At 41.0% G+C, this 25,727-nt stretch overlaps 1 protein-coding gene across 1 annotated transcript in view; it reads right to left on the bottom strand.

The window, feature by feature from the left end:
- The window catches only part of DCC (DCC netrin 1 receptor), a 986,493-nt gene that overhangs the window by 883,004 nt on the left and 77,762 nt on the right, over positions 1-25,727 (bottom strand). The window lies entirely within an intron of this gene.

Here is a 25,727-nt window from a genome sequence, read left to right as displayed (position 1 = left end):
TTTGCCATTTTGTCAGGGACAGCCTCACCAGGAAAGCAATGCTGAGCAAAGACCTGAAAGAGGTGAGGAAGTGCGCAGCCCTGCAGTATCAGGGGCAAGAGGAAGCAAACACGGAGGCCAGGGGCTGAAGTGTGCCTGGGGTGTCGGGAGCAGGCGGGGCCGGGTGAGAATGACAGGATGTGGGCTCAGAGACAACACGCAGACACAGAGTCCAGAGCATCTTCAGGGCACTGGCAGGGCTTCGGAATCTACCCTGATAGAGCTGGGAGGATATTAGAGGGTTCTGAACAGGGAAATGATGGGACCTCACTCACAGGTCAACAGGGTCCATCCTGGCTGCTCTGTCGCATTAAAAACCTGGGGGCAGTGGGGAGGTGGGACGAAGGGGACAGGGAGGGATAAAGAGGAGTCTGGGATTCACAGATACTGATGACTATTTATAAAATAGATAAGCAACAAGGCTCTACTGTATAGAACAGGCAACTATATTCAATACCTTGTAATGGTCTATAATAAAAAATAATTTGAAATGGAAATATATACACATATATAAATATATATGCTATACATGAGAAATTAACATAACAGTGTAAAACAATTATACTTCAATAAAAAACAGAATAAAAAATACTGTAGTGAGCCAAAGTCAAAGTCAAGAGATAAATTAGAACATAATTTTCAAAGTTTTGCTAAGAGATGATGGTGGCACTGACTGGGGTGGTTTAAGTAGTGAAAAGTAGGCCTTATGTGTATAAATTGAAGATCCAGCCAACAGGATGTGCTGAAGGATTAGATAAGGGTGTGAAAAACAAAAATCCCAGAAGAGTCAGGAATTTGGTCTAATTCAGCAAAGTTCTGGTCTAAGCAATCCAAAGGACAGAGTTTCCACTAACTCAGAAGAGACAGAAGGAAGAGACATTTGAGGAAAGGAGGAGAGCAGGTGCTCAGTCTTAGACAAGTTTGGACTCACGTGTCCGTTCAAGTGGGCAGGTGGGAAAAAAAGTTTGGAGTACAGAGGAGCTGGAGGAAAAACAGGAGTGTCTTTAGCGTTCTTCAGGTCGTGATACTGGGTGAGATCACACAAAGTGTAAATGCGGCTGCAGAGGAAATCCAAGGCTGAACCTTGAGGTGCTTCCGTGTGTGGAGATCAGAAAGACAGAGATGCCAACAATAAAGTGAGAAGGAACCCATGAGGGTGGAGGACAGCTGAAAGAGTGTGGGATTCTGGAAGCCCAGCGAAGAAAGCGTTCGAAGGAAGAGGGGGCGCCTGGCCGGATCAGATGTGCGGGGAAGTGAGCTAAGAGCACAGCAGAAGGCTGAGCCCTGGGCTTAACCATACAGAGATCACGGGAGACCTTATCACCAGCAGTTTCGAGGACAAAAACAGAGCAAAATCTGACTGGGGTTGGTTTCAACATAATCAAACAAAACAAAAACAAAGGAGAAGAGTTAGAGATAATAATAAAGCTTCTACAAGGAGTTTTGACGTACAGAGGAGCAGGAAAAGGGGGCAGCATCTAGAGAGCAAAATGGGATCAAAAGAGGGTGATTCTGATTTTATTAGCATGGAAAAATACCAGCCAGCTAGGTGTTGAATAAGAATGATCCAGGGGAAAGAGTAAGCTGAAGATGTGAGAGTGATGAGAGAATCTGGTGGGCAGAGGCTGACAGAAGGTTTTGATTCCCTGAACCTTCTGTAACCACAGGGTGAGAAAAGATTACAACTAATTTACGGGATGCTTCAAGTGGGGAGTTAAACTACATTCATTAGTGTGCAAATCACACGGCCCAGCATAGCAGAATTTGTTAGGTCTTAACTTCCCTTTTCATTTTTAAGGCTCACATAACATAATTATTCTTGCCAAAAGCAATAATGAAAAATACTTAATTAGGTGTTTTTTAATTTTTTTAATACTCCCTCTTCCCTTTCAGGAATGAGAGTATTTTAAACAGCATACTGGGCTAATCTAATGCTAAAATATTTTAAGTTCCTTAACAAGGAACTGGAAGAAAAACCCTGCATGTACTGTTATCTTTAACAGTAAAGATAACCACTGAGTAGAGGTAATTTAAAATTTGTATGCGAGTGCCTCTGATATCAAGGAGTCGAGCCCGCACATTCCATTAAAGTATATTTTCTGGATTCTGAAAGAATCACCAGTGTTGCATCCTGAAATTATGTACATTTGGCTCAAGAAGGGACCTACGTTACACATAGAAGAGGAGACAGGGATAGAAAAAGACTATAAGAGATGGTCTCATAGACATTTTCAGCTTCCCTGGTATTTGAAGGTGGTTCACCAGAGATAAGGAGGTTCTGTTTTCATTAGAAGCCTAAGGACTCTCAGAAGAAGGAAACCCAGGCTTTGATGAACAAAGAATAGCGCACACATACCCTACCTAAGACGTGTTGTCAAGGTCAGTGAGTTTCCCAAAATCACGTACTTGAAGGACACTAAGTCAGCGACCCTTGTGCAATAAAAAGGCTGGAGAAAGGGATGTCCGGAAAGGGACAATAGTGGAGGTGTCCCAGGAGCAGCCCCTGCCATGGTGGTGACTCGGGTGGGGGATCTCCGCTAATGTGGGGGTGGAAGCAGCCTTGACCAGGATCTGGACCACCAAGGAAACCAAGGATAGGTTTCTGTGTGAGGGTACAGGGCTTGTTTCCATCAGTGACACCATGTGGCATCATCCAACAGCTGTAGCAGGGATGAACAGACCAGACCCCCAATCTCTCAAAGGTTAACTTCTGCAGCCAAGACAGAACACCTCATCCCGAGATATTTCTGTTTCCTTCCTTCACTCCTGCCGTCCCTTTCATTCTCCCTTTCTCTCTTTTTCTCATTCTTTCCCCCTCTTTTTAAACAGTTGAGATTGTGGGGCTAAGCAAGATCTCTTAAGAAGCTAGCTAGAAGTTCCTGGTGACAGTTCCCTGGGGACTGAATATATAATACTTATGTATATATATGTATGTATATTATGTATGTATATATAACATATAAGGTAATTATGATAAATGAGATCTATATCATGATATAATGGTAATATAGTATTAAATAAGTTGAGTGGGATTATATTTACTTCTTAGTTGTTGAAACATTTCATGTGAGCTATAATTAACTGAAGATTTAGAGCAAAGGAGCGAATTTAGCAAAATCCACATCTAAAATGTTCACTCACTTCTGATGCTGAACTAAAATTCATGTGTAATGGGTCAGAATTAAAGATAAAAAATAATAAAAAGAAGTTTGAGTACTCAAATATGTGTGTCCTGTTTTCTCTGTTGGTAACCCCTTGCACCCCTCATCTCTAAATCTTGTCAAGTGGATATATTTAACTTGTCACAAATAACTAAGATACGGCACTAAAGGTACTTTCTGCATACTGCTACGTCAAATAACACTGGGTAACAGTTCCAAAGTAGGACTGAACACCGCATCTGCATGCTTCCTCCTGCCTTACGAGACACTGCTGCAGGCAGAAACCTCTTCTCTGGGATTTCTCCATAACTATTCCACCGCATTAAATTCCAGTCTTTCCCCTTCTGCCTCTCTTCTGGCACCTCATTTTTAAATCAAAGATTTCATTGATGAATTTTTAAAAGCACAATTCATAATTACAAATGATTTCAACTACAAAAGTGAAGAGTCTTTTGTGACAAAGAGAACCAGAAATGAAACGCGGGCACAAAAAAGCCCTTCATGTGCTGCATTTCCATAAAGTGCAGGATAATGGGGATTCTATTCACTTCAACACAAATCAGAGAGGAAATCCTGCTTTTAAAGAAGTGGCTAAAAAAAAGAAAACGCGAGATAAATGCTCACTAAGAGTAATACTCTTGGGGAGCAGTGTTGTACATCAGAAAGCCCTCAGGTTCAGGACTAGAAAACAGAGGACTGTCTCCAGCCTTGTGATTTAAGGCTGGTCATCTAGACTCACTGGAGCAGCTTACCTGTAAAATAAGGGGTGAGACCTGCCAGCTCTTGAGGCAAATGAAGGTCTAAGAGTCTATGAAATCTAACCACACGTGTGTGTGTGTGTGCATTTTTTCTGCATTTTATATATAGATATAAGATAGGACATTCAAAACATCACCATCAACAAGAAGCAACTTTTCAATTGCCTCCACTTTGCTAAAATGTATCTCTCCCCTAACAATAGGTAAGTTCAAAATCATGTCATTCACTGGAGTTTATTAAAAGATGACATAGGAAAGTCTGGTTTATTTTTCAAACCTGAATATCATTAGATATATTCAAAATTGTATACACATTTCACCTAATCCGTAACTAAGTTGGTACTCTAACAAAGTTATCAGGGAAATCTCTGGCAGTTTGAATAATCTTTGCTGTATCTCAAATACGTGCTGGGGAAAGAGCATCCTTGTTACCCTAGAGAACAGTGTTCTCACCTGTGTCCCACGGCAGCGATGGGAAGTCTGCAATATTCATTTACACACACCTGCGTATCTGAGATGAATGATAAAGGAAGAATGATGTATAGTCATTACTTGAAACACTAATAAGAGTAGTAATGATAATAAGTATTGTAATAAAATTAATGTAGTTTGTCATCAGTTTCCAACACTCCTAGAATATAATAGGGCACCCACTTAAATTTGAAAACCGAATCCTAAACATAAACCCTTCAGAAGTATTTGAACCTTCAGCCTTAGGTAAACACTATTTTCAAAAAAGAACACCTGCAGCAAAATAATTCAGTTATACATATACATATGTATATACATGCATTTATGTATACATATATATCCCTGAAACTAACATTGTAAATCAGCTACACTTCAATAAAAATTTTTTAAAAACCCCAATAATGCTGTAATAAAATAAAAAAAGAATAGTTAAAATATATTTAAATAATTCTAGGTTGGAAATCTGTTTCCAACAGAGAACTAGGAACAGAGTGACAATTCTGTTTTACAATAAAGACCCAGTAGGACAGGCTTATAGAACATGAGTACAACTTTCCACAGAGAGCCTGAGAAAAGCTACTAATCTGAATCACCTCAGACAATTTTAATGACAAGACTAGATGTAAAAACAAGCCTTGTATGTTTACGTAAATAACAAATGGTGGCCCAATTTGGGGACCAGCTCTACGCATGTGTGTGTGTGTGTGTGTGTGTGTGTGTGTACGTGTATACAATGAATCCACATGTGTTGGTTGCATGTGGCCACCCTCTACAAGTCACAGTATACCTGCCACCTCCCCACTTAAATAAAACATATAACTACCCCAAAATAAGAGCAGCTAAGATCTTGTAGAACATGACATATTGTATCAGCTAAGATTTTAGTATTTCAAATTGTTCCCTGGAATTAATTTACCAGGCGGTCAAAGCACAGATCTATTAGGCTCAGTAGAACACATTCTTTAAATGTTAGTGCCATACAATGAATATTTGATAAGTACACCATTAATAAACCTTGGTGTGACATAATTGATAACGTGGAGGTTTAATGACAATTCCAAATGATGTAGCACATGGCATCTGGCCGTTCCTCAATCATCACGCAGGTTGCCCCTGCACCATGTGATGGGCACAACTGGAAAGGCAAAGTCTGATCTTCATTAGTGGCTATCCATAAAAGGTGTTCATTACAAGATAAATGATTATGGCCTGGCTCTATTAATTAAGCATGCCTTTCTGCAGACCAAAGTAATTGAATAAAATGGCCAGTAGCTTTTAAACCACACAAAATCTTAATGTCTCAGAAATAGATTCCACCTTTATTCCTTGCCTCTAATCCCCTATTATTCTAAGAATGCACAGCAACCGAATCTAAAGTGTTGCTAAATACTGACTGAACTTCACATATGAGAACATTTTCCTCTAACATCTAATTTGTGATTGTCATTTAAAAAAAAACAAAACTGATTTTTCTTTCTTTTCATCCAAACACCTCAAATCCAGTTTGAACCTATTCCAGAACATAAAAGATCAACTACAGAAGTACTGGTACTTCTAGAAATGAGTGGCCTGTTGCATCCTAAAAGAGACAAGGTGACTACAGAACAGGTCAGGAGAAACTCTTTATTCTCCTATCGCTGAATCACAAGTAGGAAATAAACCAATCACCCATGCTCAAACATTCCAAGTCTTTCTTTAATTTGGGGTCAGGAAGGATGCTCGAAATAGGACATGTCCACATAACAGTTCCCTTTCTAGCCCCGACTGTTAAAGCAAAAAAAAAGTATCTTCCTAGAATAGCAGCTTTAAAGCTTAAAAAATGTACACTAAGGCAGGAATCCCTGGAACTTTGTCCTTACGGTGACTTTTTTGCATGTACAGTATATTGGAGCCAAAGAACTCTAAAACAACAGTAGGAAATTTTGTAGTGATTTATTAAAAAAATTTATTTTCTAGATGGTTTGACACATTGGTGCCCAAGAAAGCAAAACATAAAATCCACTCAATAAGACAACATATGTCTTGGTGCTCAACAAAATCATCTGGGGATAACTTTGTTAAGTCAAGCAAAAATATCTACGTGTTGTATGACCCACAATGAGGTTCCTGAGACTAATTTTATAATACCAGAGAATATTCTGGCAATGAGTCAGTTTTTTCTCCCTAATTCTGCTGTATACTATTTTTATCTTGTGATCACTAGCAGAAATGATTAAATGATTAAATTGTTAAATTATTTCCACTTCTGCTGACCATAGTTTAGTTCATCAACTTACTGTATTAACATAAAAGATGAAGCTTGATCCTCACCTTGTCTAAAATGCTTTTATTTGTAACGTTGTCGCTTGCATTTATCAGTGATTACTTTGATCCTTTACGAAGTTGCTATTGATTCTTCAGCATGTCTTTCAACTGAAGCGTGAACAAACATTAAGCTGTAAAGGTGACATTTTAATTTCATTTCTAACAATTTGTAAGGACCCTGATGCTAACTCTGACCGTAATATTTCCAATCCTCATGAAGAGAAAAAGCATTTCCATAGTTTATTGGCTGTATTCCCATTGTAATGGCAAGCCTGCTGGTATTACATGCCATGTAATTCCTACATGAACTAAAAATACCACGAGACCATTCAAATGATGCATTTTGCACTAGTGCAATTGCTTCCAAGTGTGTTCCATCTTATTTTCTTCATGCTAGTTTCTTCTTGCTGTAGCACTGACCAGTACCCTCTATATTATGACTTTAATGTATACAGTAAAGTTAAAATTCCTTTATTAAGTCCTGCTATGACTTTTATGTTCATTTTGATTCATTTTTTTAAACTTAGATTACTAACACAGATCTAGAGATCATGCTCATTTATCTATTTTTTTTTTCAGGTGCAGGATTCTCCATCGATATGTTCCAACATCTCCCTTCTCTCACATTTCAGCTGAGCTCTCTTTGAGACAACGTGCCCTTCATTCACATCATCTATTTTTCCTCTGTGATCCTTCCAAGGCAGCATATAATGATCTTCAGAGACACTGTGGCTTTGCTCAAGAACTACTACAATTTTAAAGAATTTTCCTTTTTCTTCCCAAGCCCCAAGCAGAACGGACTTCGTCACTAACCAGCTGTAGGACCTGAAGGACACATTTTTGTCTCGATAGGTACTGGTTTCTGCATGTACAAAATGCTGAGGTCTGACAATGACTCAGGGATCCTAAACAACTCAGACCTGGCCCGGGGTCTAACTCCCTGTGTTACAGCAAGACCCAGGCACAAACCAGGACTTTTAGTGGAAGAGCTAAACATGGCCGAATGGAATTTCCAACTTCTCTACTTAGTGGCACCGTGGTCCTGGGCGACGTGCTCGACTTCTGTGTGCCAGTGCTTCCTCAACCGTAAAACTGGGTTATCCGTTCCTGTTCCACAGGGTTTGTGGTGAGGAATAAGATCAGCAAATACATTTGAGGTGCTGAGACAGTGCAAGGCACATGGTAAGCGCTCAATGAATGTCAGCTATTTTGAGTCCCTAAGAATTGAAAAAATACCCAGTCCCCTCCGTCCCCACCCCACCTCCATATGTAAGTCAGAAACAAAATTCTGATCTCTCCATATGGTGACTTTCAGAGGTTTTAGTTGCAATAATAATGTTTCTTAATCAAACTTTTTTTTTTAAAGTTAGCTTTTTATTTCCCTGCCCCAGTTTTGCCGGTGCGCTACGGCACAACTTAGTGAGCATGTGCAGTGTCATCTCAGTGGGCTGTGAACCCCCAGCCAGGTGGGCAGCGCCTCGGTGGGCATTACCACGAGTCTAACTTTCTGCAGGTGCTGTGACATGAATCACTCTTCTGAGCACTTTCTTAGATTCTTTTTGCAAAACAGTGCTGGCAACGCTGACAGCCTACATTTACTATTTCCTGAAATACTGAACCCCTCCTCAGATGTACATGCACCTGCCCTTCTTTGGATGGATCTGCATATAAAATTAGGAGCAGAAAAGGAAATGGTGAGGACCAGGATCTATCACATCAACTCCTCCAGTGTGACAGAGAATACTGGAAACACCCTTACAATTGAGTAATGCAGGGCGAGGAGCATGTGGAAGTTATTTAGTGTCAAATATTTAGGGGGGAAATATTAGCAATGGGGTAAAAAACACAGAAGGCATATTAAAGTTATTAATATTTTACAAAAGCTCTGAATCTGCCTGAAGCACACAGGGAGAAGGGTCTTATTCGTATAATATGAATAGGATATATTCCCAGCTAAAGCAAATTTCCCAGATACCCGAACCTCATTGTGCTAAATCCCAAATTTTTTGAACATTTATCTATTTTTGGATTTGTTGAGGGATCCACTGTACCTGTAGTCGAGTCCTTGTGAAGCCAGTTTATCTGCAGCGTCTGCTTAATGGATTATTAGAATCAGACCAGATAATCAAATCCACTTCCTCCTTATGTACACAAATTGGAACAAGGATAGGCAATTGATTCAGAGCTGGCAAACCTCAGGATAATCAGCAAACCATAACACTGCCAACGTTTACAGACGAACTAGAAAAAAATGCCTTCTCTTTCTTGGAATTTTATCAGGAAAAAAAAAAAAAACCAAAAAACTGAGAGAACAAGACAGAGGCAGAAATTCAAACTGAAAGCAAATCTTCAGAGAAGAGTCCAAAAGGAGATGGCAGACCAACATGGTGATGAAGCAGAATCAGGAAGAAACAGAGATATCGTAGTTTGAAAAACATACCAGGGACCTACAAAAGAGACAGATTCAGTAGCAAGTCCACATGCTGACTCAAGTGGCTCCAAGTGACCTCCTGATCACTTTTACTTTGTTACTTGCAATCACTAATCCTAGGTGAGCGCACACCACACACACACAGACACACACACACACATAGACACACACACAGACACACACACACACACAGACACACAGACACACAGACACAAACACAGAGTTTCTCTTAGGATGTACTTAGGGACTCTTTAATACTTGCAACCAAAAGAGCCCAAGCAAAGCACCAGCATCTCCAAAATGGATTATAAACTACGTCCTCTTATTCAACAGAGCCGAGTAAACCTACTTTACCCTTTTCTCGATGGCCCGGGGCCATTATTACTGAAAACTACTGCGAGGTGGTGTGACACAGTGATCTTTTCTGGGCTGCTGGGTGTGTAAGGCTCTTTATCTTTTCCCCAGATGGCCTCGGAAATGATGCTTTTTGAATTCCTCACCTCCTTTTTTGTGGTTTTCCCAGTCTCTCCCATTACCATGTATCTGCTTGCCTCTAACAGCTTTCTTTCTGAATTTCTGCTTCTAATCTTCTGGAGGCTGGAAAACAAGATAGCCAAGCCTGATGGATTTTTGTGTAAAATAAGAATAGGTCACCTCCTTAAAATATGACATCTTTATACAGTAAAACCATGACAAGTGGAGAGAAGGAAGGGAGAGGACACACACTTCGGGTCTAGTGCTGTTCCAAGTAGCTGCTCACCGATTCCACAGTCACAGGTGTGTGATCCCCGCCCCACAGCATTTCTACAGTGAAAGTTTATGTTTTATACAGTCATTTTAATAGGAGATGCTGCTGCCCAAAGCTTTCATCACCAAGGAAAACATTTTAATATCTTTATATTTTACTTACTTCAAAATTGATTTCAAAAGCAAAATAAGCACATTCAGATCATATCTCTAAAATAAAATCAGATTACCAAGTAATTTCCTTGAACTATCAAAATAATGCTTTGATTTCTGGCTAATCCTTTCCAAATTAAACCTGCTCTGCCTTCATGATCTGAGGCTGCTCTCAGTCCTCCAGATGACTGTAACAATGCTGAAGCTGTGTTAGAAGACAGACCCTTTTACCATACGTATTTATTGAGCACCTATTACGCTCCAACAAGCCAGGCTCAGAGGATGTGCTGGTGAACACAACAGCCGACGCTCTCTGTCTTTCTGAGGCTCACATTATACTCAGAAATCTACAGGCAATCCTGGTGTGGTCGGGGCAGCTTGGTCAGGCACACCCAGCCAGACTGAGATTTTGCCCAAAATGCCATTTCCCCCAGAAAGTCTAAGTCACTGTCCAAACCAGGACACTTCTGAGGATGAAAAGTGGCATTGCAAATAATTAAGAGAGTCATTAGGCAGAAGTCAGGGCCTCCCAAGGAAAACCAGATAGAGGGTCACCTCATCTATAGATCAACATCTGGCACGTAGTAGATACTCAGTAAGTATTTACTGAGTAAGTTGAAAAGGTATGAATAAAAAGGACCATCCAAATGCACTCTCAATGAAAACAGCCATTATTCCTTGATGAGCATTTCAGACTGTCTGTCATCCACCGAAGCAAGTGTAATCCAATCTCGGTCACTCCCTACCTGTCTTACCATAAAAATGATGACCTAGTGTGGCTGCTGGCCAACCCTCCTGAAATATCACTTAGGAAAACTGCACGGACTGAAGCAGCTCTATCCTATTTAAGTCTCTGTTTGACACATGCTTGTTTCTGAAATTGTTCTGCCTCCCATAATAGTTTCTTTCCCCAGATGAATATGGACCCTTCAGTTAAATTCTTCCTTGTTACTCATTTTAATATGGTAGATATATCAGAGTAAGGCCCCAAAGAAGGCTCTCGTTGGAATAAAAAGCTTATGCCCGACTTTTTTCCGTTAAAGCTTTGCCAGCCTAAGTATTATCATTTCATTGCTATTTCCCTTCCCTCTGAACAAGGAGCAAATGCTACAGAGTTATCACTTCTACCTGGGCTTTTTAACAGTAACTCATAATTTACTTACACTAAACCATCAAAGGAATATTGCTCTAAAAACTCTCAACTTAGCATCCATAACTCTAAAGTCAGCATCCATGAAGTGACTACATCCTTAAACCTGTATGTATAATCTTCCTTACAACTACAGGTTTTTTTCCAGAATAGATTCCGTAGGTCTGTCTAATTTTCAAAGGGCTGAGAGATTAAGACTACCAGTCTAAGGAAAGAAACTAGCAAGCATTAATTTCTCTATTTTACTTCCCTTAAAACCATTCTCCAAAGTCATTTCAGTGCATTTGGCAAATTGCTAGAGACAGCCAGGGTAAGAGGTTATGGGTAGGAGGGTAAATGCCCAAAGATTTACTCACACCATTCTGAATACCCTGTTCCACTAAGTAGAAACTACACTTAAGGATTATTTTGACTCCATTCTACTGCCACCGTTCTGATCTAAACACTCAGGATCTCATGAAACGTCTGCTCTCCAGTGAAAGGTCGTCTTCCCTTCATCCCCCACCTCCCCCCCATCTATCCACTTCAATTCCTTCTGAGCAGATAAGTCTTAGAAAACCTTTCCCCTCAAAGGTTTCAAAAATCTTTAATGGCCTCAATTTCCCTTGAATAAAATTCAAAACTCTTAGCCAATCATTAAAAACAGTAAGTTTACCTAACACTATTTCCTTTCATGAAGATTCTACCCTGTATAAAAATGTACTCTATCCATTAAACCAAAAAGCACTATTCGACTTTCAAGTCTGAACTATCTTACCAGTCCCCAGACTCCAATGCTCTCCACTCTGATCAAGTTGAGCCAGCCCATCCTTAGGGGTCCACATGGGCCACCTCTCCTCTGCGAAGCCTGCTCCAGCCATCTTGCATACACTGCTGCCTTGTGCCTCTCTACTCATCTACTAACTGTCTCCTACCCCAGAATCACTGACACTTAATGCATGCTGCCCTGTATTTATACACACCTTTTAAATTTTATTCTTAGTCTTCCCACTATGCTGAAGATGTCTTGAAGGCAAGAGCCATCTTAGACGTCTTTGATACCCTCACTCTCTTTAGCACTGGCTCTTTGTTGGTGATGTTGTTTGATAATAATATCAAAGGGTTAGCAGAGTGAGGGCATGATGTTCCAAGATGGGGGTGATCTTTACTGTGAAGGAGTCATTTTGGCTTCTTTTGAAATCCCTGGGCAGGCTAAAGAGTCCCTTGTGTCTCTCCCATCTGTAAGAAGTATTTTGTTTTCACGGGAGGGCTGAAGTCTTTGAGGTCCTTTAAGAATATGGAGAAGGGAATTGCTTTCAAATTGCTCTGAGGTTATTACTGTGAAGAGCGCAACTCTCTCAGAACTACTCAGACAGAACTGAGGATGGAAACTGGCAAACAGGGCTCCTGAGATTATAACACAAAAATCGAGCCATTGAATTCAAATGTCTCTCTGGGCATTATGCTGAACCTAAGAAAATTGGAGACAAGGTTCTGCTCAGCTCACCTCAAAATGAACTGCTAAGGAGGTGCGGAATCTCAGTGGGTCTGGTCAGTTTGCTCTAGTGCCCTTTTCCATCTTAAAGGCAGTAATATGTACAAAGGAGGACGATTCCATGACATCGACATGTAAATTGTCACAACAGCACTGATACCACAAGATGGCGGCAAGAAGGAGAATGCGAGGGGAGGTGACCGATGACCCGTGACAAATCAGTCATACAGATAGAATGAAAGTGTCATCCCCACAGGATGAAGTCCTATAAAAAGTGTCCTTTAGAATTATCTGCAAAACAAGAAAAAGCAGCAATTCAGATGAATCTATGTAGAAGGGCCAATAAAACACAAAGCCAAAGCCAACAAAGGCTCCGCCATGATCTGAAGAGGCAGCTGATGGAGGCGCTAAGGTCAGAAGCAGAAGAAAGGCAGTGAAGTTCCTGTTCGTTCACGTGGCACTGCCAACGTGGAGCGTCCTACAGGCAGTGCCACAGGCAGTTCTCACACTTGCAAACATTTTACTGAGTTCATTACCATCATTTCTTCTTAATTCAAGTTAAAATGAACGTGGTGGCTGTTGGGTAAGGGGAAGAGAGATTTTGAAGTTACAAAAATGCTGAGAAGGTTCCAGGCTATAGACTCTACATCCTTTTAATACAAGAGACTCAAGACTTTTAAAAAATATATTAAGTATGAATATTTATTTCAGGCTTTAGATCCCATTCAATTTCAAAAATACAAAATCTGATTTCTGTCCTCAGTGTAGCTGAGGCCTCTGTGTTAGAATGATTTCCTGGAGGCTGAAGGAGCTCTCTGCCCTTAGGAACACATTTCATGAGGCTTAGCAGAGTCCCTGACACTTGCTGTAGCCCAGCCTCAGGAAGGGAAAGAAGCAAACATCTCTCAGCCACTACCCTCCCCCAACAGACCTGCAATGCTACATTCCCAAACTAGGGACCAGTTACTAGAAAATCAGGGGTCCTGGATAAATATCTCGAGCTCACTCTGAATCTCAATTCCCTGGCAAAGCATCCCTTTGAATCTCTTTTGTCCTTTCATTTCATTGAACCATTCCCCTCTCACATATTCAAAATCCGTTCTCGCACTAGAGAAATTGAACACCTGAACACATTAGTACCTTAAGGAGAGAATAAACACACAGACACACAAGTGGAGAAGTAACAGATAAACAACGTTCAAAATTTGCATTTGAAGAGCACACGATGTATGTGACTATAGAAAGTGGGTGTATTTACAAAAAATTACGCAGTCTCTTAAATTTTGTTACAGTGTTTTCCGCAGGATTGGTGTCTGCATAATGATGCTCTGAAGAGAGAGGTGAGTACGTACAGCTGCAGGATTCTCTGTGGATAATCTTCCTGCAAAACCGAATATCCTGTGAATACTCCCGCTGTCCTCACATTTTTAAACCACAGGCTGCAGTAACGACTGCATTCACTGGAAATTGTTGTTATTATTATTAGTTGTTGTTATTGTTATTCCCACATTGAAGGGAGTGTGCTGCTTATTAGTTATTAAGGACCATACAGTCCCTGAAAGGAATTATTATTTAGGGATTGAACTTCAGTTACCAGCTTGCTTTTTGTCTGTCTGCTTGTTTTCTTGCTCTCTTTGTCTCCTCGAATAATAATCTTATTATTATTATTATTTTAATGGAGGCACTGGGGACGGAACTCAGGACCTCATGCATGTTAAGCATGTGCTGTACCACTGAGCTGTACCTGCCCCCCTCCGATATCCTTATTATGATTGTGCAATAGTTCTGGCATTTGTCTCCCCCTGCATGCCCCTCTCCACTAACCTCAGGTACTATTTTTAAAAAAAGCAAAGAAAAAAAGCATTGCTTTTGTAAATTAAAAGAAATTAGCATCCTGCCTATAAAATACCCATGGACGTCACAGAACACATTATTTCTGAATTATACAGGGACCCACTATGTGTTCATAACTGCTGGATTATTGACTAGAGAAACTACGTTCACTCTTGATCTTACTCAAGTTCAAACTCAACACTAATTTGAAAATACAGGTGGTCAACAGCTCGCTCTCAGACCACGCTGCCACGAGTCGAGTCATCCAGCTGAAGGGTTTCAATGGGTTTTTGAGATGATTACTCAGAACAAACACTTTGGAGAAGGAAAAGATGACATTTTGAAACAACGAAACACAAGAGAATGTGGTTTAACACTACCCTGAGCCAGAGCAGGAGAAAAAATACCTTTCAGTCTTTCCCTCCTGCTATGAATAAAGTCAGTTATTCCATATTCAAATGCAAAATAAAGTGCCAAACATGTGAAATTTGTATTCTCAAGGAAAAAAAAAAAAAAGACTCCTGTTTGCTTTTGTCTTGACCTGCTAGCTCAGTGCTTGTTAAAACCAGCTGAGAAATACTATTGGTCATATTTGGTAGGCATTTATTGGCTCTGCTATTGTTTGTTTTCAGCACAAAAACGCTTTATGCTACCAAAAAAAATAGTTGATTTTATGTTTCTTGGTGTGAAAGTCTTCCATTGACTGGGCTATTTCTAATAAAATCAGTTATTTTTTTCACTTATGATTTTTAGGTTTTCAAAGTCATATTTTAGTTTATTTTGGAAAACGTGATGTGGGAAATCGGGAAAACACTTCACTTTGGTGGTGAATTCCTCAGGCCGGTGACTGGACACCTGGAGGGCTAGGGGCCCTTGGAGACTGGGAGCAGGTGGCCACACTCCACAGGCCCCTCTGGGCTAAGACCCTCCAGCTCCTTGGTCTCCTCCTTGGCTAAACGGACCACAGTCATTCCAGACTCCCCAGTCAGAAACCTGGTGTCTGGCTCCCCAGTGCGTTCCTTTTCCTCTCTCTTGGCCAGTCAGCAGCCGGAGCCTGTGAATCTGACTGCTGCGCATCCGTCCCTTCCATTCCTCCAACCTCACCACGTTGCAGCCCTTGTCAGTTATAACCCGGAAGATGACAATCAACGCTTGTCTCTCTAGCTCCCGTCTCCATCTCTCCCAATTCATACGTGTCATTAGTCATCGCTCTAGGATAGAACTGTGATGGCTTTACAGTGTTACAATTCTTAAATCTCTCCCCAGCAGTTACACAATAAAGTCCAAACTCCTTCACACACATCACGGGACCAGCTCTTGCGACGTCTTGCGACATGTCACAGACCAACTGTTGTCTACGTTTCCAGCCTCCTCTCCGCATCTTCCTTCTCTCCATTCTCCGTGACCTCTAGTCATGCCAAACGGCAATTCCTTGATCAAGACAGGATTTCTTCTCCGTCTCTTTTCTCGTATGAATGCTGTTCTTCCTGCCTAGAATGGCCTCCTTCTTGCTTGTCTAGTAAACTCCTAGGCATTCTTTATGACTTCCTTAGGAAAGTCTTTTCTGAGCACAGCTAAGCACGTCTTTATTTCTTTTCCTGGTGGCTCCACCACACCATAGGCACATCTCTGTTATCTCTTTTCACCTTCTTGCAAATCTCTCTTGTGTATTGGTTCCTCCCACAAGGACATGAGCCCTGAGAAGTCTGGGAATACAAGCCTTTAACGTAGGAGAGCCTACTGCTACTGGCGCAGTAGATCCTCGATGAATACTTCCTGAATAAATCACTGTGGGCCTGCTCAGGACTGCACATAAGGGTACCTGTTAGGCATGAACCTCATGAATCTTATCACCAAGGTGTTTTAATCTTGTTCTTAATAAACACAATATCACAACAGTAAACACAACATTATTTACAGGGACTAGTGGTACTAGCTGAGTTTGAATTGTAACTGTTTTGTACACCTGTATAGAAGCTTTTGGTCATTATTACTATTAAATATGAAGTCATAATTATGACATTGAAGTTCCGATTTTTCCAATTTTCGCTTGATAAAAAAAGTCAAGGACTCCTGGGCCCTATTTTCCTCAGACGTGCATCACCTGTGTGATGTGCAACAGCTGTTCTGCTTACATGGGGCCTGAGCGTCCCAGCTCGCCACCTGCTTTACTCCTGACACCTGCCTGGCCCCTGCAGGTGCCTGCATTTTGACCTTGAGGTAGAACAATATAACAGAGGAGCCCTGCCCATTGGGAAAAGTATGTGTGTAGAAGTAAGGACTTCTGAACCTATTTGCTTTGCAATTAGTAAATTCTGCAGCCTTATTTAAACCTGTTAATATTTCTGGACATTAACGTTTTTTCATCTGTGCCAATTAGAAAAATGGGCTAGATCAGTATGTTTCAGAGTTTCAGTAGTGCCCATCCAAGAGAGTGGACTGGGAGAGTGAGGAAAGCTGAGAGAGAGCCCTACCTATATCTAAATGAGAACTCCTGAACTTTGATTCTTTTTCAGTATCCTGATGCCACAGAATATCTAGTTGAAAAATGGGCTCCAATACTAAATGAGTTAGAAAACCAGCAAATTAGATGGTATCCACTCAGAATTCTATTGCTATAGTTATAATCTTGACCAAGCTACACTAAAAGTCACATTTTTCATGTCTTCATTTAGTTAACACAAGTCCTCGGCCTACCTTTCATTAATAACCAACCATTATGAGTTGGGATTTTAGCTGGAGCATCATTTCTTTGTAGTGTGAGCTGTATCCTGAAAACTCTACCCAGTTCTAACTCGTTTGATTGAGTCTGCCCAAACAGCCTTTTATCAGGCACAAGCTACTTCTCTATGATGGATGACGATGGTTTATGGTGCAGATCTCATCTGCAAACGGAGTTCGAAAATTCTCCTTCACTGGCAGAATTCCGATGAAGCCTGTACCATCATTATTGCACACTAAACTCATTAGAATAAAAAGCAGGAAAGAGTGGCTACGCTTTATGGATGATTCGCTAATCTTGTTGTGTGAGAATAATACATTTATTTTTCCTTTGTGGGACCCGACCCATCTTGAACTTTTGTTTGCTATTACTTGACAGATTCCCTTAGGTGCTTAGAATACCTCCTTTTGTGCCTTTAAGGTTACAGAACGGCAGTAATCAAATCAAAGCCAGCCCCAAAAACAAAAAAAAAAAAACCTCTATGGATTCAAATTTTCCAAAATGAGTATGTCAGGCCGAAGAAGATGAAAATGCTAGTGTTTAAAAATTCAACAGTATGCTCTGAATAGGAGAAGAAAAGGGGCAGAGGACTGTTCAAAAAGAAATAATTGTGTCTTGGAGGTTTCTTGGAATGGTGGGAAGATTAAAACAATGTATTCCGGACAAAAATTAAGGTAAAATAAAATAAATAAGAGCAAATCCATAACAATATTTCATAGACCTGGAGGAAAGAGCACCTTGAGAAGTATGAAAGAATAAAACAAAGATACCATACTCTTTTTCACCCACCAATTGATACAAATATTTCTCACTTCTAGTATCTCAGCCGATCATCCTGTTTTTGTGGGTATTCTGTTATTCTTGTTCCTGATTCGCTATCGTGCTGTAAGGATTGCTGTTTCTTAAAATAAATGGTCTCAGACAAATGAACAGCTCTTATGACTTTACTGCTACTCCAGAAGTCAGTGATAAAAATCAGTGATTCCAAATTCTCAGTGATTTTCATAGGAAATTAATCATAAGAAGATGTTATTGACTGTGTTCTTATGTCCACAGCCTGAAGTGAAACTTGAGAAAGATAAATGTGCCCACGGATTTGCCATTAAGTCCCTATCAAGGGATCCCCGGATGACTGTATCAGTATCTGTGGTTAGTAACAGCAGAAGTCTATTCAAAGTAGATTTCCATTGTACTATAAAATTACTTGTATCTTTATGGTTTGTGAATTTACACCGAACACTGACAAAGGATGATGCTCCTTTAGCTTTCCTTTCTCTGCGCCCTCAATGAACTTCTTTTGAAAGAAGAGCCTTGACATAATTACGGTCAATTCCGATTGGTACAAACCTGCTCGTGAATCATCAGAAAATGACTGATTTCCCCACATAGCAATGGTGCTTAAGACTCAGAAAGTGTGAAATGAAAAACTTAATGTTCTCCTAACAGTGCAATTTAGAATAATGTCAATATACCACATGCTATTTCTTCAAATCATACACTTGAAAAATAATATGAAAGCAAAATGGCGCGTTCCCGTTGCGTGAGACGTTTACTGTGCTGGATCTGTCTCCTCCAACTCATCTCTCAATTGTTGGGGGCAATGAGCAAAAGACGCTGCGCCATTAAATGTCAGCCCTATAATTCACAGTCAATGGGCAGGCAAACAGCCCTTTGCACAGACCTGAAATGAATGGACATAGAAGCATTATAAATATCGAGCTCACTTATTAAAAACAAGAAGAAAGAAAGAAATGACAAAAAAGAGAGAAAAATCCACAGGAGAATCTCGCCAAGCCTCACAACTATGCTTGTGGATTTTCACTCTGAAGCAGGTGAGCATGAATGCTCTCTTGGTAGAGATGTTTGAAGTGAGACGGTGTATTCGTCTGAAGGAATTATCTTGAAGATTCTAACCTTTGTAACTAGTCCTGATGAAAGGCAAGGAGATGGAAGGAGTATGTGGTTCAAATTGGGGTCTACTGAGATTTCAGCTTTTAGCAGAGCTAGTAACAGCCACGTGATAGAGAAAAAGCTGGCGCATCTCACCCGACACCCTTGGCCACACTGTCCTCTCTTAAATCCAACCACGTTTGCACCTTAATCTCCAAACTTTCCCCATTCAAACTGCATGCTGCCCCTTCTTTCCTGGAGAAACATATATGCCTGAGTTCTTTTTTTATTCTTTTTCATCATGTATTCACTTGTTCATTCATTTATCAAGTGAACGACTGTGTATTGAATATGAAAATACTGACTGAGAAGTCTGTTTGATTCTACGGATGCGGAGATGACAGAAGTCCTTCTCTGGTGCCAGATCCTGTCCTATGTCACATCTCTTAGAGGTCCACTAGAGGTTCGATCAATTTGTGTTAAAGCTTCAACAGACTTTGTTATCTTAAAATAACACCCAAGCCCCAATGCCAACCTAGACCCTATGCATCCTTTTAACAGGACTTGCATCTTATCCCAGGAATTACTGATGTGGGAACTCTGAACACAGAGGCAAGGTCAGCAGTGGCCCATATGCCTCACCCGAAAAAAGGCCATTTTTCACCCTAATATATATTTGAGCTAGAGGCAAGAAAACATGGGCGATTACGGGATTAAGTACAATGGCCGAAACTAAATTACCATTGATGTGGTCCTAAATCCTGGATGATGTAGTCCTTGTAATAAGAGACCACCTACATTTTGTTCTGTGATTAGATTATACAAATATATTTATCGCAGCTCTTCCAAAATACTAAAAAGAGTGGTGTGTTTTCATAAGCTTCTCCCTGATGCACATCCCTAACCAAACCTGAAAGAAAATATCTATTAATATTTGATCTAATTTTCCTCTCCCATCTGCCTCCCACACCTTGGAGGAGCCAGAGGAGCTCAACAAGTATAAAGAAAATTCATTATTCCTTTTGCAGAAAAAAGAGGACAAGTATTTAGCTACTGTTCACACGTCTCTAATTGATCTTTCCGAGTCTTCTTCATTTCTGAAGGGTGGGAATTATGGGTCCCTCGGGTTCACGGCTGTTCAGTCAAGACGGGGAGTAATTTACCTAATTTACCGAAATCATAACCCATTTGCCATATAATACATTGTATGGCATTTTAGCAGTAGACTACCTGCTGAGCCTGGAGGTGGAGTGCACAGAATGGTAATGAAATAGCGGTGCGTTTTGGAAATGTGAAGTGCTAAGTACATACATGGCACCGCCTTATTATCGTAGCCTTGCTTTATTTAGGTGTGAAGAATACGAATTTTAATTTATATCTCAATCTACAGAAAGGATTGGTTTTTAAAGAGTTCTTTGGTTACGTCGGTGTAAACTTTTAAAAGGCTCTATTTTCTGCAATGAAAAATAATCTGAATATATATATTTATATATATACACACACACATACACACACACATATATATATATATATATATATATATATATATATATATATATATGTATATGTATTTGTATAGGTATAACTGAGTCACTTTGCTGTACACCTGAAACTAGCATTGTAAATCAATTACACTTCAAAAAAAAATAAGAATTTTAAAAAATGCACTGGAGGAGTCCCTGGCACATATGAAATACTAAATAAATGTTAGTTTTAAAAAATAAAAATAAAAGGCTCTATTTTCACACAGTTTTAAAACTTTTTTGGAGCAACTGGTGCGAAGTGTTTCAAGCCGTTTGAATTAATCACGCCGATTTTTCTGAAGGGAAGAGAGCCTGTGAGCTGAGTAGATTGTGTTAATGTGAAAAATTAATAAACTTCTACTTTATGGTTCCAGGCGGGCCATTAGAACAGTAACTGTCTCTTTTACAGCACTCTTAGTAACCCCGAATAACATCTGTGGCAACACCACGTGGAGAAGTAGTGCTTTAGGAGCCTCTGGATTAAAACCAAGAGAGCCACCAGAGTGGCAGACATGCACCCTGCTCAATGTCATGGCTGCGCGTCTCAAAGTGGCACTGCCCGTTAACGGCTGTGCAGGTCAAGAACTGAGTAAAGCCGTGGAAACTGTGTATGTATATGGGGCGGGGAAGCTGGGAAGAGAGCAGCCAAATCACAAAGAAACTCCAGCCTCTGGGATCTGTTTTGTGAAACTAGGGGTGGTTAATGGCAGTAACAACAATGGCACGTAATCAGTGAGTCCAGACGCCCAAACCTCTCTTACTTCTATTGGCTCTTCATAATAACATTTGTGAAAAGAAGTGAGTCACGGGCAGTCTAGCTTAGAATTTGGCATCTAAATATTCATTTGTCATTGAGCAGATGAAAACTCAGATAACCTCCTCAACTGAGTGAGTTCTGAAGGTGCTGTGGTATCCGCTGCAGTTGGAAAGGGAAGGGGACGAAGAGGTGATGCTGAATTTAAGCAACTTCTTGAATAGAGGGGGATGGTCATTTTGGTTTAAGATAGCCTGGACCCAGTGGTCAAAATGTTCCACAGGAGAGATACTTGGGTGAGCATAAAAATAAAACCTGTAAGCCAACCTCCTGTGAGATGTCAACAAAAATAGGATGTGAAAATAAATCCCATTGATTAATGTTCTTCTTTCTTCTCATAACCACAGAACTCCAGTTAGAGCAAGGGATAAAAGCCTGGCACAATCCTACGTGCAGAATACGTGTCCCTATCTTTAGCCGTCCAGGGGCTCTTATTTAAACTGTTGCTCTGTCTGTCCTCTGAGGCTGCCCTACCACCTTTTCACTATTTCTAGCTCCATCTATTCCAGCCTATTTCCAGCTGCTGTTCAGAGGAAAGGCCACAGCAATTATCTCCTCCACACATAATTCGCCTTGCTGTGACCATCTTTGGACTGCCAGTCTGTTGAGTGTGCATGTCTGTTCTCTTTCTTCCACGTGGCTAGAAACTAACCTGACCCATCCATCCCGGGTAGGATGTGCTACCTCTGCATGCCTCCACTCAGCTGACCCTTTAAAAGTCCTATCTCCCACTGAAATTTCTTTCCCCCTTGGCAATTTGACATCTCAAAGAGACCAGAACGTTTTCCTTTCTAATATTTAAAACTGCATTCCAAAGAAAAGTAAGTAATGCTGACTTCATCATAAATACGAAGACAGTCGTAGTCCATAGTGAAAGGAGTGTGGTGTTTGGTCTCTGTATGGACAAATTCAATTTCCTGGGACAGTAGGCTAATGGCATCATCACTCAGCATCAGCATCCCCACCTGTAAAATGGGAACTTAATAATCACTTCGGAAGATTATTCTGAAGATTAACTGCAGTAACAGAAGGCGCAGACCATCCCACATTTTAATGCGCAGAGGGAGCACCTGGGAATCTTGTTACAACACAGATTCTGACTTGGTAGATCTGGAGTAAGTCCCCAGACTGCACCTGTAACAAGCTCCCTGGTGAAGCTGATGCTGCAAGGCACGGGCGATGTGATCCGTAGGAAAACTGGGAAGTGCTGCGTAAAAGACCTTCAGTCCTTTGTCACGGCACAGCCCTTTGGTCCAACAGAATCTGGAAAGATTCCTCTACCACTGTGTTCATCACTCAGGTCTGTGTCAGAAAGCACACTTCCAGAATTATTTCTCTGCATTAAATACTAAGTGTGGGAACAGGCTTTCCAGAAGACACTATAAAAAAATATTTACACCTATTACTTGTAGATTTCCACTAGCCGTTTCCTTCTCTTTTTACTCTTAAAGAGCTTGGTAATGTTCATGTCCAGACATCAGGAAAAAAGTCACTGCACTTTCTCCTCTCTGAGTGTGTAGGAGAGAATCAGTGGTGGCATTAAAAGTTAGATCTGAGTGGGTGGTAGGATCCACGTGTGATGGACATGCCAGAGTTTCCAGAGAGAACGCCAAGCTGAAGAGGAAGAGAAAGAAAACCAACAAGATACTCTTGGGGAAGACGGCTACCGTGGGTCACCCTAGCTTTGCTAAGGTCTGCTTGGTTCTCCAGGAAGAAATGAGAGTCTTTAACTGGATGTGGGACCCTCCAGAGAACTGCCCTTGGGCAACAGCTCCTTCACTCACAGACAGAGGCTGATGCAGGGAGAAGGTGGAATAGTGATGCCTGGGGTCTATGATGGAGCATTCTGCCCCACCACGAGCAGCAAGAGTGATGCTCCTTTTAGCAAACACGTCCAAAGAGGCCAGAACAAATCCAGCTGCAGAAATGGCAAGTATCAATCTCAAAGGCTGGCAGCAGAGCAGGTGGCCCCAGGAGGGAAGGCCAGGGAGGTGGACTGCTATCACCGATGTGATAAATGGGAAAGACAGCCCAGCTCTACAAGAGGGTGATGAGAAACCGGTCAGAGCTGGGTAAGCATCTGAGCCATTTGGAACGGTGACAAAGCTGCCGGGATCAGACGGCCTTAGAGTGTGTGGTCCCAACCACCTGGGGCTGGATGAGGAGGTAACAGCCAGGCGGGGAGGAGATTGGAGCTCCCGCTGCCCATCACGCCCACGAAAAAGATGGCTCAGAAGTAGGAAAACACCACATGAGGGTGCAAAGAGAAGGCACTGAAGGAAGTCAGAGCTATTTAACTCACACGTGCACATGCACACAGTCACAGAGGCAAATTGGGCTGGGAGTTTCTTGGTGCAGAAAAGCAATCAGCAAGGTAGCACGGAAAACTGCTGAAGGAGAAATATTACAAATGGGAAAGGTCTGACAGGTTAGCCAGGCAAGGAGATGAGCAGATTAGAGAAGGGATTGAAAATGCACCAGCCCTAATACTGGTCTCATGGGGCCAGAGGATGAGTACACACCTAGGAGGAAGCTAATAACACCAGAGACAGACTCAAATTTGGAAACGGCTGGAGAACACCCAATCACATAGTCTTTGCAAGGCTCGATGATTCTCTGGGGAGAAAACTAAAAATAGACACAAACTGATTGATCTAGGAGGACAGACACACACAAGCACAGATTTACTGGTATAAGGAATACATGCCAAGGTCTGGGGGTAGACAATGCTATCAAAACTCAGAGGAAGGAACTGTTACTGCAGAATCAGGGAGGTCCCCAGAGAGAAGGGAGCTCCGAGGGGCAGGGACAGTGACTAGGTGTCTGATGCTTAAGGTGTTAACATGAAACCAGTGGACATCACCATGCCCTTATCTTAAGAGAAAAATGTTTGTGATACATTTAGGAAGTGGCAAATAGTAACCAAAAGGTTACAAGACGCCTCCTAAATTATTTTGCCTTTTTGAAGAGTCTCTGTCAGAAAAATTTCAAAATCTGCTGCTTTATTAACACTGTCACATAGGCACACAAGCCTGAAGTGAAATGGAGAACCAATTTAATTATCTAAAATTGTTACACGTAGCATATCACCGCTGTCTAATTGGTGTCATTTCTTCAAAAAGTGGTTTTGCAGGGAGTGAATTTTAAGAGTAATTGTAGCAACTGCTTTTGCCTATATCAAGGTTTCTGAACCTGGGCACCATGACATTTTGGACCAGATAACTCTTAGCTGTGCACTGCAGGGTGTGCAGCAGCATCTCTGACCTCTCCTCACTCGCAGCACCCACCTCCAGTTGTGACAATCAAAACCATCTCTAGGTATTAACAAACATTCCTCGGGGTGCAAACTTATTACCACTTGAGAACCCGTGGTCTCAAGTTTATCTAATTCTAGTTGCCTAGCTAGCAGCACTGCACAGGTAAATGCAAGGCTTACAACCATAAGGAAATAAAGAATTTTATGCATTGATGGAAAGACGGAGTTTGTAACTACTGAATACCTTCTAAGGATTTTCTAAGACTCTCTGATTCTGCAAGAAACTCTGCTGATCAAAAATCAAAGCAGCCTTACATCACGCATTTCATTAGTAGCTTCTGCTTTTCAATTCACTTGTGCCCCCTAGACCTTCATGTGTGACTTTTTACCACCTTGGTGCTCTGTGATTGCCAGAGAGATCACAGGGAGGATGACAACCGCTGAGTCTCAGCGTATAACCGTTATTGAAGGCTCCATCCTAAAATATGAAAGAATTCCATTTGATTTCTTTTTTAAAAAGGGACAAAATAGGACTCACCGAGTATATGAGTGTTAATTACTTTTGATGACACAGTGAAATTAATCAGATTTAGGGAAGAAAAGCCCAGAGTTAAATTTAAAGGAGAGATTACAAACTATTTCTTGACTGTCTACAACTGTTCTGCAGTTTCTCTAGTGCTTTGCCTTTTCATCAACTACTACAAAACACACTCCTAATGTGTGATAATTCATGCAGGGTTCTCTTAATGTGCTTCTGTTGTGATGGATAAGCAATTTTTATTGCACTGAAGAAAGGATTTCTTTTTACCAAATTGTTGTGCTCTGTAAGCAATGCAAAATTGGACTTGATATGTTCTGAAGGGCACTGAATTAGGTCAAACTCAGTCCCAGCGTCCACTGATCCTGGAGCCTTCATTACCTCATCTGTAATATGGGACAGATAATAACTTCCCTGCCCTTCTCACCCAAACGAGATTCAAACGAATGAATGCATATGAAAT

Source organism: Camelus ferus, chromosome 30 (genome assembly GCF_009834535.1).
Source record: "Camelus ferus isolate YT-003-E chromosome 30, BCGSAC_Cfer_1.0, whole genome shotgun sequence".
In the NCBI taxonomy this organism is placed as follows: domain Eukaryota; kingdom Metazoa; phylum Chordata; class Mammalia; order Artiodactyla; family Camelidae; genus Camelus; species Camelus ferus.
This window is presented reverse-complemented; position numbering and strand designations above follow the sequence as displayed.